At 41.8% G+C, this 15,504-nt stretch overlaps 2 protein-coding genes across 4 annotated transcripts in view; one reads left to right on the forward strand and one right to left on the reverse strand.

Annotated features, from left to right (window-relative positions):
- Nucleotides 1-15,504, forward strand: part of LOC114577328 (uncharacterized) — a 102,954-nt gene that overhangs the window by 52,466 nt on the left and 34,984 nt on the right. The window lies entirely within an intron of this gene.
- The window catches only part of LOC107996319 (serine/arginine repetitive matrix protein 2), a 62,692-nt gene that overhangs the window by 14,275 nt on the left and 32,913 nt on the right, over nucleotides 1-15,504 (reverse strand). The gene's annotated exons all lie outside the window — the stretch shown is intronic.

Here is a 15,504-nt window from a genome sequence, read left to right on the forward strand (position 1 = left end):
AAAAAGGGTCGATTAGTATCCCGTCTTCTGAAGAATGGAAATGGAAATGTAGTTTGATCGCTATTCTATTTTATTCAAGGAAACCAAAAAAGTCGAGCGCTATTCCATCTTTCGAATGAAAATTCGATAGAATCATTGTTTTCTCCAAAGAACGAAAGGATCGATCAATTTTTTTCGGATAAGAGACAACTATAATTTATCTATTTACGAGAAATGGCAAAGAATTACGAGAATTTCGATAATTATCTTACGGATAGATTCGAACAAATTTCGAACATTTGAGATAAATCAGAGTCCATTTATCGATAATTTCCGTCCCGTGTCTGTTTGGATTCAATTGTTCGTAAGACACCGTAAACGAACGGTGATGCATCGAGCTAGTAAATTTTCGAGAGCAGTCGAAAACGCTATCTCGCGATATTCACCTCTTGGATAAAAAGATAATTAAGCGTCTCGTTGTTTTTGCTCGGCATACGCTTATCCACGGCAGAAAATTGTTTGCAGCGAAGTTTAACGAAGCACGTTCAACATCGGCTTCGGTTGCAACAAAGTTTGATCGGGTTTGAGTACGAGTTGAATAAATTATCCTAATTAATCCGGAATTATACGGAGCTTCTTACGCTCCATCTTCTTTTTTCATTTATCCCTTCAAATCGAAAGAAACGTTTTCTGCTATCGTGACTTGCTGATCCGAAAATAATAATTCGTTCGAAATTACGAAGGACTCGACTCGTGCACCATCCTTCTTCCTCTTATTAAAACTAGAAACCAATTAAATTTTCGAATGGAACCGAACGGAATAACGCGCGTGAGATGTAATTTATATCGTTTCAACGAGGAAACGTTGGGGGAGCCAGTTACCGTGCGAGTTTTCGAAAATTTCCCTCACGAGTGGCCACGTCGTGCTGGAATCTCCTCCTCGAGCTCGTTCGAAATTCAAGATACGCGACCAAGTCCTTTCACACGTGGATTTCTATCCTTCCGCGCCAACCTCTTTTCTTTCTCCCAAGTTTTCCCCTTCCCTTGCAAATGGAAATCTATTCCCCCGCGAATTTTGCTCTTCTTTTCGTTTAAAAAAAAAAATCCAATCGCAACTGGAAAACTGACGAAGAAGATTCTTTCGATCGAACGGAATAATCTTTCTTCAAACAAGAAAGCATAATCCCGTTAATCATCGTAATCGAAAAAGAGTTATGCATTCAGAGAGGACGAAGGAAGCGAAAGTATCTAGCAATATTCTTCCTGAGTGGATTAACTCCCCCCCTCCATATCTATCGATCCTATCGAAGAACAACCGGGGCTGGAAATCTCGGCGGTGGTCGACGATCCCTCCGACTGAAATGTCCCAGTCACATTAATTATGAACGACATAGTGTGCAGCATCGACAAGGTTAATCCAAGCGAGAGTATGCTTTCCTGTCGACAGCGGCCACCGTGGAACGCAATCAGGACAATTGACCCGAGCTGGCCGCTCGACTGAATAATTGCCCCGCTTCCGGCCCCCGCTTTTATCCTCTTCGCCCGACCCTCGACATTAGCCAACGATAGCCGCCCGGCTGATCGTGACGCCTCATCGCCTGGGAAGATGCCCCCTGGGATCCAAGATGGAACCCTTCCGAGTGAAATCGTTCGAACGAGACGAGGAAGAGGTAAAAAAAAAAGGAAAAGGAACGACAACTTGCTTCGAACAACAACTTTGGTTTCGTCGAGCGCATCGATTCCGAGGGGAAGAGACAAAAATAGGGTTTTGTTTCCATCCGGGGACTCGGAGAGAAAGTTTTGCTTGAATTTGGACGGATTTATTCGTTGGTGGAAAAGGAAATTCGATCTTGGATTCGATTAATCGTTTTCGTTTCCCGCCTCTCCTTGTCCGAGACGATAATACTCCCATCGCGTTCGAAAGGTAAACGTGTTCAAAAATCGATTCCAATTTATTTCGCGACGCTGCCACAAACGGTGTTACTGAGAACGGCATTCCGAGGAGCAAGAACTCTTTTCTTCGAACGAGTTTTCAAGATCAAGGCCATCGATATCGAAATCCGAATAATATCTGAAACTCCTCCTCCTTAAGTTCCAATAAGTATCGTTAGATCGTTCATTCCCACCCGTGAAATTAAGAGAGAATGGAAAACCCGGTGCAATGAGAAATCAAGTGCAATTGGATAATAACGATCGTGACGAAATCGACAAAGTCGAACGCACGTGTTCCGATGTATATACACACATATATAAATAATTAATACACTCGGTAGAAAATTATATTTCCTATTCTCGAAACGATCCAATTAATTAAAACCGGAACCCGAGCGTCGCCGATTCGAAACAACTCGAATCGTTTGTCCAGCATTAACGCGAGGGGGACGACGGTGATCGGCGGAAAAAGAGAAATCAAGGTCGACCGAGCTGCTGTGACCGACCGACCGAGCGACCGGCTCCCATTACGTCACACGTGGAATCGCGCGGCGGACGAGTCGTTCTAGGGGAGTAGAGACGAGAGGGAATTTGGCCGAGGATTCCGCAAACAGGTTCCCACGACCAAGCCTAATCCCTAATGGAACGATCCACGTCCACGATCTTTGTCAAGGACAAAGAACCGTAGTGACACGGGCGCATTAACATGCGCGAGAGCCAGGCGAAGCCAGGCCAGGAATAAAGTACCGTTTTCCAATCTCGATGATCCGTTACATCTTCTGCGTTCCGTCCTCGACCGTTGGAATCCCGTCCTCGAGGGGGGAGCAGGAGGGGAGGGGAGATGGAACGAACCGTCTTCGTTTCGTTTCCGGCGTTCTCCTCGACGAGACAGAATTGTTGGAGACTGGTTCCGCCTCTTCTGTATGCAATAAAGTTTAGTTGGTTTCGAAATGAGAGAAAGTGGTTGGGATTTGAACGTTTGTGGCAAAAGAAATTGGTGAAGACGAGGCTCTCTCACTCGCTCGTATAAAATAGAGCGAGCATCTCGGTGAAGTTTAATTTTTCTTCGAAATGAAAATAATAATAAGAGCGCGATCTTCAAACTTCGGTGCTCGTTCGCACGCGTTATCTAAAGAAGGAAAACAGTCGAGTTAAAAGGATAGAAGGAAAGAGAAAGGGAATAATTCGTAGCTGATACGACGTTTGGAATTCTTTGGGGAGGAATATTTAAAAAAGAAACATGGTGATGATGAAACGTAGGCGAGACGATAATTTATCCACGACACGACGATAGTGTGTGTACCACCCGTGCCCAGAAACTCGCAACAACCTCGTTCGATCAATTTCAAGGAAATTTTTGCTCCATTTCTCCCGACCGGTCGGTGACTGACTGGCTGGCTGCGAGGGCATCTCGCCGGGGCGAGGCACGAAAAGAAAAATTGAAGGTGATGGGGACAGGTTACGCGTTCCTGACCGCCACCAGGATAATCTTCCTCTCCCTCTCTCTCTCTCTCTGGACGATCGCCTAGAACGGTAAATTCCATGGGCGCAAAGCTTGTCAATTGCAGCGAATTAATGACGAAGAGTGTTCCTCTCGAGGATCGGGATCGAGACGTGTTCCATCGAGATGGATTCCGCGTACAGATGGAGGCGGTCTGCTCGAACGGATGGTTGAACGTGTGGTCACGCGTGGCGCAATCGACCTTTTTCTGGTTGAAATAACCGGAGGATTCTGGATGGTGTCTTGGCCGTTTGTGGTTTTGAATATATATATATATATATACGTATATAGATCTAGGAATTAATTTACCATTTTTTTCCAGTGAATCATCATTTGATTTGATTACTCAATCACAACGGAGTGAATCGTGATACCAGCATCACAAAATATACTCAAAAATTCATCGAAACTCGTCAACAGGATTAAAGGATTTAAACAAACGGCACGCTTTTTCTTCTTTAAATTAGAAACTTCTAACAATCGCTTTGGATGCGAAATCACGAATTTTCAATTTCGCTTGCAAATTCGCTCCTTTTTCGTCCAAAGTGGTTTATTAACGCCGAGTCAAGTCTTAGGGAATCGAAGGAAAGTCGGCATTGTTGGCGTGTCTGAATTATTGCGTTATAAATAATCCGGGATGAATTTGAGCGAGGGGGGAGGGGAACGATAGAATGGAAAGGCGCGTAGAAGGAATAAGAGAAAGTAGGGGACGAGAGACGGGCAAAGGGTTTCGCGTGGTGGAATCCGAAGGAAGTTTTTTACGAGATCCGTGCCGTAACGTGCAGGCCTCCGCCGAGTGGCCTGCAAACAGGTTCGCGAACAGATCGATCCTCTTATCGTTTGCCAGGCCCGAGAACCGGTCGTCGACCTTCCCGGGCCAAAATCATTTGAAATTCTTGGCGCGCCGGTTTCGTTCATTGCCACGCTGCCAACTATAGAACGAAGAACCGGGCGCAGCTTTGCAATTTGCAAACACAAGAAAGGAACCACGCGCCGTCATCCGCGCGTCCGTCCATCTATTATGCATGAAGAGCGCGAAGGCGAATTCCGTCCATCGATTCGCGATCTTTCTCTCCTCGATACTCCACTCCTTTCTTCTTTCATCGAAATCTCGTCGACGAATATCTATTTCGATTTCTGAAACGTGCAGTGGCTGCTAATAATGCAACGCGGCAATTTTATTTTATCGAAAATAACTGTTGCGAAGTGAACTTTGTTTGCCTGTACCCCGATTCAAATCGTTCGTCCAGTTAGCCAATCGATCGAACTTAAAATTTCTAAATGACAATCGCGTTATTTAAATCAAAGGCTTAAAATCCGAGAAATGAAAAATGGTTGAATCGATATGATCCGTTGTTGAGATTCAGGGCGGAGTAACGTAAACACGCGTTCGCAAAACTTCCGGTACTTTGACCGGGACCATTGATTTACGCTCCCTTCGTCGATGTTCCAGGGACGCGTGTCCGCCTCCCCTTTTCCTCTCTCTCTCTCTCTCTCCCCGCTTCTGGCGCAAAGCGCGGGAAAGGCGGGCCTTGGCGAGGAGGCATTCCACAAAGGTGACGCGGCCCCTCGAGAGAAAGAAACGAACTCGATCAACGTCGTCGCCGCGCATTGTTTTCGAACCTGTCGCCTCTGCTTTGTGCCCGCGAGAAAGCTCCACGGCCGTGAAACACCCCGAGCCGGCGGTTTCTCCTCGCCAACCTTTCGTCACCTTCTTCAAGGTGATCTTTTGTTCACCAAGAGCGTATTGCATTTGCGACAACGATCGTCTCGAATTTAACGCCGGGTTTCAATGACACCTTGCATCTGTGTAAAATGTAAATTGTACAGCTTTGTGTGCAGGTTTTGAAAGTTTTAGAAAACTAATTTTACGATGGGAGAATGGATGAAAATTTTGAGTAAAACTGAGGTAAATGGGTAAATAGGTTTTGTAATGATCATTTTGAAATCTGCAATCAACTTTTTCTCGCCTTTCTTTTCCCTTTTCCCTGTCTGAATTTCGAAATTTGCATTGCTCAATAAAAACTGCACTGAATCATAGTTGTGACTATTCTTCAGCCAAGTCTTTGTATCCAACTGCTGTTTCCATAACAATGGCGTTATATTCAAAACCTCCGCTTCGTAAAAATCTGGCGAAAAATCATTGCGAATCGTTCTCCATCCCTCGTCCTGTAATAATACTTTTACGATTTAATTATCGATTATTAATTGTTGAAGCTCGCTTCGCTTTTGTGAAAACTTGTCTCTCGATTATTTCGAAATTTAAACACTCGCGAAAATGGCGGGATTAACGGCGACTCGCTCGGCGAATACTCGTGGCGGCAAGGCTGATTTACACCGCGCAAACATTCGTGAAATTCGAGTGAAGGAAAAAGTGTCGGGAGAGCAGCTAGGCAATCAATTTCACGGAACGACGAAACAGAGGCGTCGAGTATCGTGGCTCGTGGGAGTCGCACCCAAACAGTGCTTCTCACGACAATGAGGGGACGCAATGGCGGCCGGGTCGAGACAAAACAAATTATCGTTCGCCCCATAGGGGCGTGACAAGATTCGCGTGTGTAAATACTGTTGGACAGTTTAAGGCTATGATTCTCTTTTTCCCTTCTTCTTTCTTTTCAGGAAAGACGAATCTTTGAATAATCAATGTTTGTGGCAGTAAAGAAGCGTACAGTTTGGTTTTAACGACGAGGGAAATTTTTTTGTCTGAAAGAAGAAGAACTGTGACATCGTTGCGAGAGACACAAAGAGAGATGCTAATAAAATAAAATAAAGATGTTAATTTTGAGGCGAGTTCGTTAATGGATTTGAACGCGCCTCGTTGTTCGAGGTGTGACCTGGATGTAAGGGAATTGGAGACGTTTCGTGCGAATGATGGGAAGAGACGCGAAGAGAATGATTCGTTAAATTGTTTAAGCATAGAGGAAAGCCCACGAGTGGAGCAGGCTTACGGTTACAGTTACCTACGAATGGTCATTAGCAGGAAAGGGATCAAGTGTTAATGTTCCAATTATGAGGCCCGTTAGAGAGAAACTTTCGAGTTAATGCGAGTACAGAAAATCTTTGAACATCGCGTTATTATCGTGCTCGTCTCGCCGGTTATGATCATTAACTTCGCTTGTCCGCGATTAATTTATAATTCTCTTGATCCATATCCCGTTACCTTACCGTGAAAAAAAAATCATCGGAAATGTTCGACATCCGATATCCGATATGAAAAATTAAAATGCGATCCTGAAAAATGACGTTAAGTTTGAGACATTGAATTGTAAGAAGGTTGCAGCAAAAAAAAAAATAAAAAAAGATAATACAGTCGCAATAATTGTTTGGTAATATTACAGAGGATGGGAACTGTGACCTTGGATCGATGACTCATCGATGCACGACGAACGCAAGAAATCAAATCAAACCCCAACTAACTTTGTCGAGAACTTGTCTCAGATCATCTCAGATTCGCTCAGATCGAATAAACGTTTACCTTGTCTTGATTATTGCTAATTCATCAAAATCGTGAGCGGAGCGCAATCTGGAAACAGTCGACGAGACTTCTATCGCCCTTTTTACGCCACGAATTATAAAGTGCACTCGTGCAACTTTATAATTTAAACTCTTTCTTCTGACCTTTATGGAACACTTACGGCGTTATGATCCTCCGTGGATTCACGCGCATCTCGTATGTAGATTGCGTGGAATCAAAAAAGAAAAAGAGAAAGAAAGAAAGGGAAAATGAAGTTTAAATTAAGTTCAATTTGGTAATTTCCAGTTTCGAAAATGATTGGAAGAAAGAAAACTGAACTGAACTAAACTAAAATCCCACGTGCTCGCTCGAACATAATATTTGCATATCGGTTAAAGGCTCTCGTTGTCCAGCTTGGGAGAAGGAATGATGCGAAGAACGAGATAGCGCGATTCCCGCGAAGCACGAGTCCCAGCTGGAAACTTATTAGCCATTTTGGATTCGCGGCTCGGCTCCGCCGAGATCGACCGATCTTCAACCACCGGATGGATTTATCGCTCTGTGGCGCCGCTCCTGCGGGAATAAGGGGCGACGAAGATTTATTCGACTGGGTTTCTCTTCAAGGAGAGAAGGAAAAAAGAAGAAGACCCCGTCTTTCCTCGAATTCGATCCCGAGTCCAATGGAATTCTCTCTTTGGCGGGAGAATCCAAACTTGCCATTTCTTCGAGATAGGATCCTTTCGTTCCAAGGCCTCCTTGGCTCACTTGTCCATTTGATTTCGAATCAAATCCTTAAGGATGAAGAGAACGATCGAGTTTTTCGAAATTTCGCGGTGACTGGAATCTGGATGAAAGAGGAAAATTAGTTTTACGCTGACCTCTCGATCCGTTCCGATTAATTACATCGACGTTGATGTTGTGTTTTCTAGTTTAGTTAAAAAAAAAAAGAGGAAAAATAGCAAAAAAGCGAGCCTCGGACGGAATTATCTTCTACCGTTGCCAATTAAAGAGGCCGCTTCCCTCTTATCGCGCTGTCAAACGCTGGCTGCTCTTCGAACAAAGAGAATGTTCGTTATATGTACACGCGATATCGTGCCTCTGTGCTTAGAATTTGATATTTCGGATTGGATATTCCGTGCGGCGCGTGTGTATAGTTTAGAGATGGATGGCCGGTTTGGGAAATTGATTGATCGATTCGACGCCCGACTCACCTCTGAAACGGATACCGTATGACGCGGGGGATCCAGCTTTGCTCTCCTATTTGTAGATTCCGAGTTTCGAATAGCGAAGTTGAAAATTGGGGAATCTCGATGGATAATTTTTCAATAATTAATCATTTTATGAGGGGGCGATTCTTAATTCTTTTCGCTAGATGATGATTTTCCGTTTTCCAGAATCGTTATGCATCCAATAATAGTATCTGTTCCTCTCAAAGAATTATATACAAACAGATTCGTAATTTAGATTCTTTCAAAAATTGCTTCATCTCGAGAGATCGTTTTCCTCTTGACAAGTGGACACTATATGTCGAGAATGTTTAGTAATTTACGATAAAACTTTGGGAACTTTTACTTTTCGAGACGAGATAAATTTCCAAAACACCGAAATTGAAAGTTTCCAAAAAGCTTCCACTTCCTCTCGAGATCTTCGATGACAAAGCATAAAACTAATCCTCTTACAATCCTCGCGTGTGATATTGCCTAATCACAACGATTCAAATTTTATCATTGACGATATGTAAACAATATACGCAGATGGGATTACGATTCGCAATTTGTAGCGTGGCAATTTATTCCTCGGCCTCGAGGCCTCTTGTTCCTTGAGCGTTCCTCGTCAACCGAAAACCACTTTTGCGCGCCATCTTTCCAACCGTGTATATACAAAGCGATACAAAGCTAACCGCGTTAGCTTTCTAATTGCTAGTTTTCGGGGATAAAGAACGCTCCGAGATGCGGAGAACGGAGCAATTGGCGGCTTGTTGCGCAATAGGCCGTAACACTTGGCACACTTTTAGCGGCGTTTAAAACCGGGGTTAGGACGTAAAACTTTTCTTAAAACTGTAAGGTGGGAAACAATGAGAGACAACAGGTGAGCGTAATTGCTCGTTTGGGAGCAATATATAATCATCCTGACGACTATGACCGATCGAAATTCCCGAAGATTTAAGTCGAGTAACGTAAGGTTTTAGGTGCGCAATTAAAGATAGTGAAAGAGATAGAGGTACGTTTGTGGGAAATTTAAATCTTCTCTTTTTTCTTTACAAGCAGAATATAACGCGTTACCATATCCCAAGAGTGGAGCATGATTTTTATCCGTGTAATTAGACTCGTTGAAAATGTTAATTTGAATTTTACACGAGTAAATAAAGATTCAACGAGCAACGGTTGCTATCGCATTGTCCGCGATAATAAATTCTAGATGAAAATTAGAATTGAAATGCGCGCATCGTGCAAAGGAGATCTCTCCTTTTTTTTCAACAACTTTCACAATGCCTCGTAAACGCAAAGTGAAATTGTTACTACTGTTACCTATACAAAAAAGTTGTCAAAGTTGAATATCGGACGAGGCTCGTTTAAAAATCACGGCACAATCGTCGATCGAAAAAAACCGCGTGATCATCTGCAACGGCGCCGAACCGCATCGAAGAGAAGAGGGGCGCCTCGATCGGCTAAATTCCTCTGTGACGCTTCAAGGTGACGCCGTGTTTAGTATGCCGCCACGGCCACCGATGCCTTTATTTAAAAAATCATTTAGCGCTCGAACGACGCCTCGAACCAACTCTTCCCGACCGAATCGAGAGAAATCCTGTAATCGCGATTCGGGTTATAATGTTATTTTTGCACACAATGAACGCGATTACGTTGAAATTGAACGTGCAATTCTTCGGGTAATAATCGAGCCACTTTGCAGTAATAAGATTCTGAATATTTTTTTTTGTGGAAATATACAAGATGTTGAAAAGAAAAAGAATCGAGATTATTCGAGAGTTTAAAAATTTTATTACGGAAATATTGTTGAAAACGTTGGTTGAACTTTGTTTTCAATTATTTAATTAAATTAGATTTTGCAATCGATTTTATGAATATTCGATGCCGCGAGCGAGATTTCCGAGCGAGATTCGAATGTAAATAGAGGAATTGATTTAATACAATCGGCTCAAGGCTAATACCTTACATACAGGGAAAGATTCATTGACACATATATATATGTATATGGAATATGGAATTTTCAATATTACGTTTCATTCTCATTTTTTTCTCAACACTCTCCCTCCCGTTGTATAACATAAATATTTATCTTTTCGATTAAGCTAAACGATTAATTTCGATGGAGGCTACAACCATTGATAAATACCTTTGCGCAAGAGGCGCAGGAGAGATAGAAAGGATGGAAAGAATAAAGTTGGATTGCATAAATATTTATCCGTTTCCGCACAGCGGCACGTGATTTTTAACCGTGCTAACGCATTTATGCGTGGATCGTAAACGGATATTTATCGGGAGATACGAAATGCTCATACCTGTTATCGAACCTTTCAACTTCGCGGCATAGGAATCGGATAAAAGGTGCGCGGATTAGTCATAGATATTATAAAAAAAAATCATTTAGAATCACCTACCGTTGGAATCTTCACCTTAAGATCTTCGATACTTTTCGATATTTTAATGAAATTGGGGGGAGGGGGAGGGTGGAAACGGGAACGTATCGTTTATACGCGTATTGAAAAAAAAAATTTTTTTTATTTCGGCGCACAAGTTCAAATAGCGTTACGAGTTTAATTAAATTCTCTGTTGGGCGAAATTTTTATTAAGGGAGAATTATTTTCTATTTACTCTTTGTATCGGGCAAAAATTAATTAAGGTCAAGGATGGTTTGATTTTGAAATTTATCAAAAAAAAGGAAAAAAAAGAAAAAGGAAAAAGGAAAGAAAAGAAAGAGGAATCAGGAGAAAGGATAATTGTTTAATTATTTAATCCTTGAATATCGAAGAAAAAAATTAATCAAGTTATTTAATTTCTTTTTTCGTCGGACGAATTTCGCCAAGGCCAAGAGAGAATAAATTATTTCCAATTTAAATATTTTATCCGATAATTTTTATCCATTTATCCTCGCGTCAAATTTATTAACGCCAACAAAGTGTAATTATACATGGAACGATGTTATTAATTTTTCTTATCGAATAAATTTTTATCTTCCATTTCCCTTTCGAAAGCAAATACGTGCGCGCGGAGCACAATATAAAATATACGAAGCCAAATCCAATTAAACGTTCATTTTTCAATTTTACTTTTGAAATTATCGCGATTGAAAACTTGCTTCGAAATTTCTTTCGTTTCAGCTCTCGATCGTTAGCGTCACGCGGTCTCGCGATGCCTAACAGTAATCCACGCGTTAGAAACCGTTGTTAAACCGTTGTTAAAACCGTGTACAGTTTCCCGTTCCCGCTATCTTCCTTGGCTCGCGTGCTCTTTCTCCCCGCAAACCGTAATCAACAAGACAAGGCAAGAGAAATGCCAATCGCTTTTCTTCTCTCCTCGTCCTCGTCATCGTCGATTGCAACGCGAATCGAAAGTTGTATTTTCTCTCTCTCTCTCTCTTCGATAATTGCACAACAATTGAAAAAATGTTGGAACATTGGACGAACATTTTCAATGGTATCGCAAAGGGATCGAAACGGAATTTCCTGTTATGCAAATGAATCCTTGGAGACCGAGATTCGAAATGTCAGTTTCAGATCGTTAGTCGAAGGTCGAAGGCAAGGCAAGGCGGTGTGTTTCGAATCGAAAGTGTTTTTTCAATTTTCCATTCGTTTCTCATTCCATCCATCATCTTTCCAGTTTCCTCCCATCGATGAATGTATACGTAAGCTTATGAAGGATTACGTGTGCGCTTTTTATGAAAAATTTTAATGAAAATAGAAAAATAACGCATAAACGTAAACACGTGACGCGCGAGAAGACTGTAAAATATCCTAGACAAAATACATATATACATATACACACACACATACACGAATGAGAAAGTGGGAAGAGAGATTTAATAGAGCAATTTAAAATGCTTCCTACGTTACGATATTTAAATATCCAAACAAATTTTCATCTCGCTAGATCGAGCCTCGCTCTCCGTCCTTTCTACGCGAGGAAACAAATTTTTATTCCTCCATACGTGTTTTTTAAAAAATTTCTAAAAACAAACATCCATCGAGTGCCTCTCGGTGTGTCGATTCGAAGGGTTGTTTCTCTCTCTCTCGTGTTTCTCGTCCATTATCGAGCGGAGAAACACGTTTTCGTGTTTTCTAATCCTGGAACCGATCCCGGCGAGAGAGCTGGCAGAGAGACGCGCGTAGTAAGCGCGTAGCCAGCTCGCGTACGTGTTACGCCTTTACCGGTCCTAAACGAGGTCGACCGGCTCCAGCATAACCACCACACCTCCTTTTACCGGACGGAGCCTCCTCCGTGCGTTTCGACGCATCGACACGGTGGGATACGACAAAAGCCATCCTGGAAAACCATCTTGCGTTCGAGCCTCCTCTTCTCCATGGGATTCTCGAGGCCCTCGTTTACATAACACGTCTCCGCCCGTTTCGAACAAATGGAATTGACGGATGGATTGGCTCGAATATGAAGACTGGGGTGAACAGGTAGGAGGAATGGCGGTCGGACACCGATCCGCACGATCTGAAATGCCACGCGGTGAGATCATCGTGGGAGAAAGCGAGCGGATTCTTATTCGTTGTTGTTTGTTTATTAGTTCCGCTCTAACCTGTGTTGGTTAGTTAGGTTTAATCAATTTGTTATTTGTTCCTTTCTTTTATTTATGCGGAATTAGTTGAAGGCAGGTGTCTTGGAATTGCACGACGAATATTATCTTGTATTTATATCGATAGAATGTTGAGAAAAAGTTATTTTTACCTCTTAATATAAAAGCCAAGATGAAAATAAAATTCCTGCTCCTAGTATATATATATATATCCGACTATTATCTCTATAAGCAATATTGTCTCAACGGTCTTAAAATTTCTTTTAATTTTTATTGTCATTCCTTATTGAAAGTTGAAGAACGTTCACGTTATAAATTTTCTTTTTTTAAATTTCAATTATCGCATCCTTCGTTCCCCGTTCATTCTCTGAATCCACTTTGAAAATTTACGATTCGTTTCCATTGATTGGACACTCGGTCTCGCGCGAAGGTCAGAATCGGAAAATGTTGGAATTTTTATACATTTTTATACATTCGCAAAATCGTGAAAGGATTCGGTTTCTTTGTTCCTTTTGCCGTCCGGTTGGTATCGAAATGGAAACGGCGTTCCGTGGCTTAGATCCGCGATACGACTACGCTCCATTGCCCCCGCCTCGGCCAGGAAGAGTTACATAATTTCGTGGCGAGGTTGTGACCGTTCCACCGGCCATGCCTCGTAATCGAACGGCTGCAGAAAAAAGAGAAAAAAAATCCAGCCTCCGGGTCGCTCAAGTTTCTCTCCGCTCGCTGAGCTTTGGAAACTCGGCGGAATAAAATTTAACCGACGCCTTGTTTTAATGTTGCCTCGCGATGGATCGGACGATAGAATGGGAGAGTCGTGAAATGGTGGATGATGGAACAGGAAAAGTAAAAACGTCAAGATGCGTACGAGATGTTAGGTGGATGCGAGTTTCGTGGATTGTAGATTCTTCGGAAATTTTAAGACGGAGAAAGTGTGTAGTTTTTGTGGTTTTTTAATATCAGTGACTTTTAACTTTTTTAATAATCTTAATGGAAGAATCTGTTCGTTAAACTTTTTTCGATTGATAAATCAGTCGCGTAGTTGGATTATGTGGAAATAGTCGAGTTTAATTAACGAAAACGAGTTTCGAATCTGAGAAAATTAATCGAAAATCATGCTCGTGTCAATTATTTCGTAGCGAAACCTCAATAAATATCCCATATTTAAAATCGTAAAACGCAAATTTCTTCCAACAAATTACGCATTCGCGTATTACGATAGTAAAATTCTTCTCTCTCTTCTTCTCGATCAAGTCACAACAATTTCGCGTAATTCCGCCACGTGACAGTTAAAAATCTTCCCTTTATCGATTCGAGACAAGTTTCCCCCGATATATCAATCACTTTATTAAAGACTTATCGTTCCGCGATATTGAAATTGAAAGGAGGCGGTCGATGAAGAAAGATATTCGAGGTGTGCATTAAAAGTTGAGTCGTGCGTCGATGGGATTTAGTCCTGAGATTTTCTTCCCCTCTTATTACGAATTTTTTTCTTGTTAACTCGAGGGAGGAGAGAGAGCGTTCTTCCTCAACTCTTTGCCCCGAAATTAATGCGATAACTCGAGGGGGGGAAGTTTTTCAAGAATGAGAACTGCTCTCCCTGGAAACTTCCCTCTTCGAATAAACTTAAAGCCCCGAGTACATTTCTCTTCTCAGGGCTGTTCGCATCTCGCGTCGTATATCTCGCGTCGGTGGCACGGAAGAATAGTCTGTTGCTCCTTGCGAGAAGTGCTCGAAACGATATGATCATCGCGAATAGAATTTACTATCTACTCGCTGATTGCTCGCTTGATATCGTGGAAAATTCAAATTCTTTCGGGATGGAGAGGACAATCGAATATTTTTAATATTTAATATCGTAATTTGAATTTCGGAATTTAGATTCTTGATCTTGTAAAGAATTCCTTGTAAAGTATCGTTCTCTTTACTCCGAATATATCCAGTGAGAGTCAAATAACACGTTAGAAACGCTTTTATTTTTCATTGGTAATTTGTATTCATACGCGGTTTCCCGCTTTCTCAATTAATCTCCAACCGATACGACATAAACGTAAGATTTGCTTAATAAATTCTTTGCTTTCAACAAGCTTATTATGATTCTCGCCGATGTGTCTTGTTGTTTGAATCTGTTTAAAAAAAAAGAAGAGAAGAGAAAAGAAGCTTAAACTAATCGTCTTCGTAACCATAACCTAATCTCAAAATCGAAAGGAGATGCAATTTCGAACTCGAATATCTCTATTTATATAAATATCGATTATTTTTCCATTCGTGCAACGGTCGCTTGCTCGTCCGCGTTTCCAACGCCAACTTCTTTCACTTTGAGAGTCAGAATGCGCGAAGCCAACACGTAAGTGATGCGTGCCACGGACTTTCCCTCGTAACCCCGCGATCTTACGTGTCTGGTCCCGTTCCACGCCTTGAGCGCCATTACGAGCCGACTGATGCCAGAAAACAAGCGAATTAACGTTTTTTCTTCTTCTTCTTCTCGGGAAAGACAGGAATGCCGCGAGAAACGTGGCAATAATTGTATTGGAGAAGACACGATAGGATGAAAAAAAGGAAAAAAAGGACCTTGAAATGAAATGAATTATTGAAATACACCTCTGCCTATAAATCGTTGAATAATTACAGATGTGGGCAATCTCGAGGTGTGTCATTTGCTCGATTATTATTCCAACTGATTCTCTCCTTTTTTTTTTTTTAACGATACGCTCACGGTAGATGTGTGCGACTCTCTATTCTCCATTAATGATTAATCAATATCGTCTAGGATAATTAATCCTTGGTTCGTTATTTCTTTTTTCTTTTTCTTTGTTCGTTCTCGTGCATCGAATCATAGGATATTTAAAATTGTTTTTATTTTATTATACGATCATTG

The sequence above is a fragment of the Apis cerana genome, linkage group LG15 (assembly GCF_029169275.1).
Source record: "Apis cerana isolate GH-2021 linkage group LG15, AcerK_1.0, whole genome shotgun sequence".
Lineage (NCBI taxonomy): Eukaryota > Metazoa > Arthropoda > Insecta > Hymenoptera > Apidae > Apis > Apis cerana.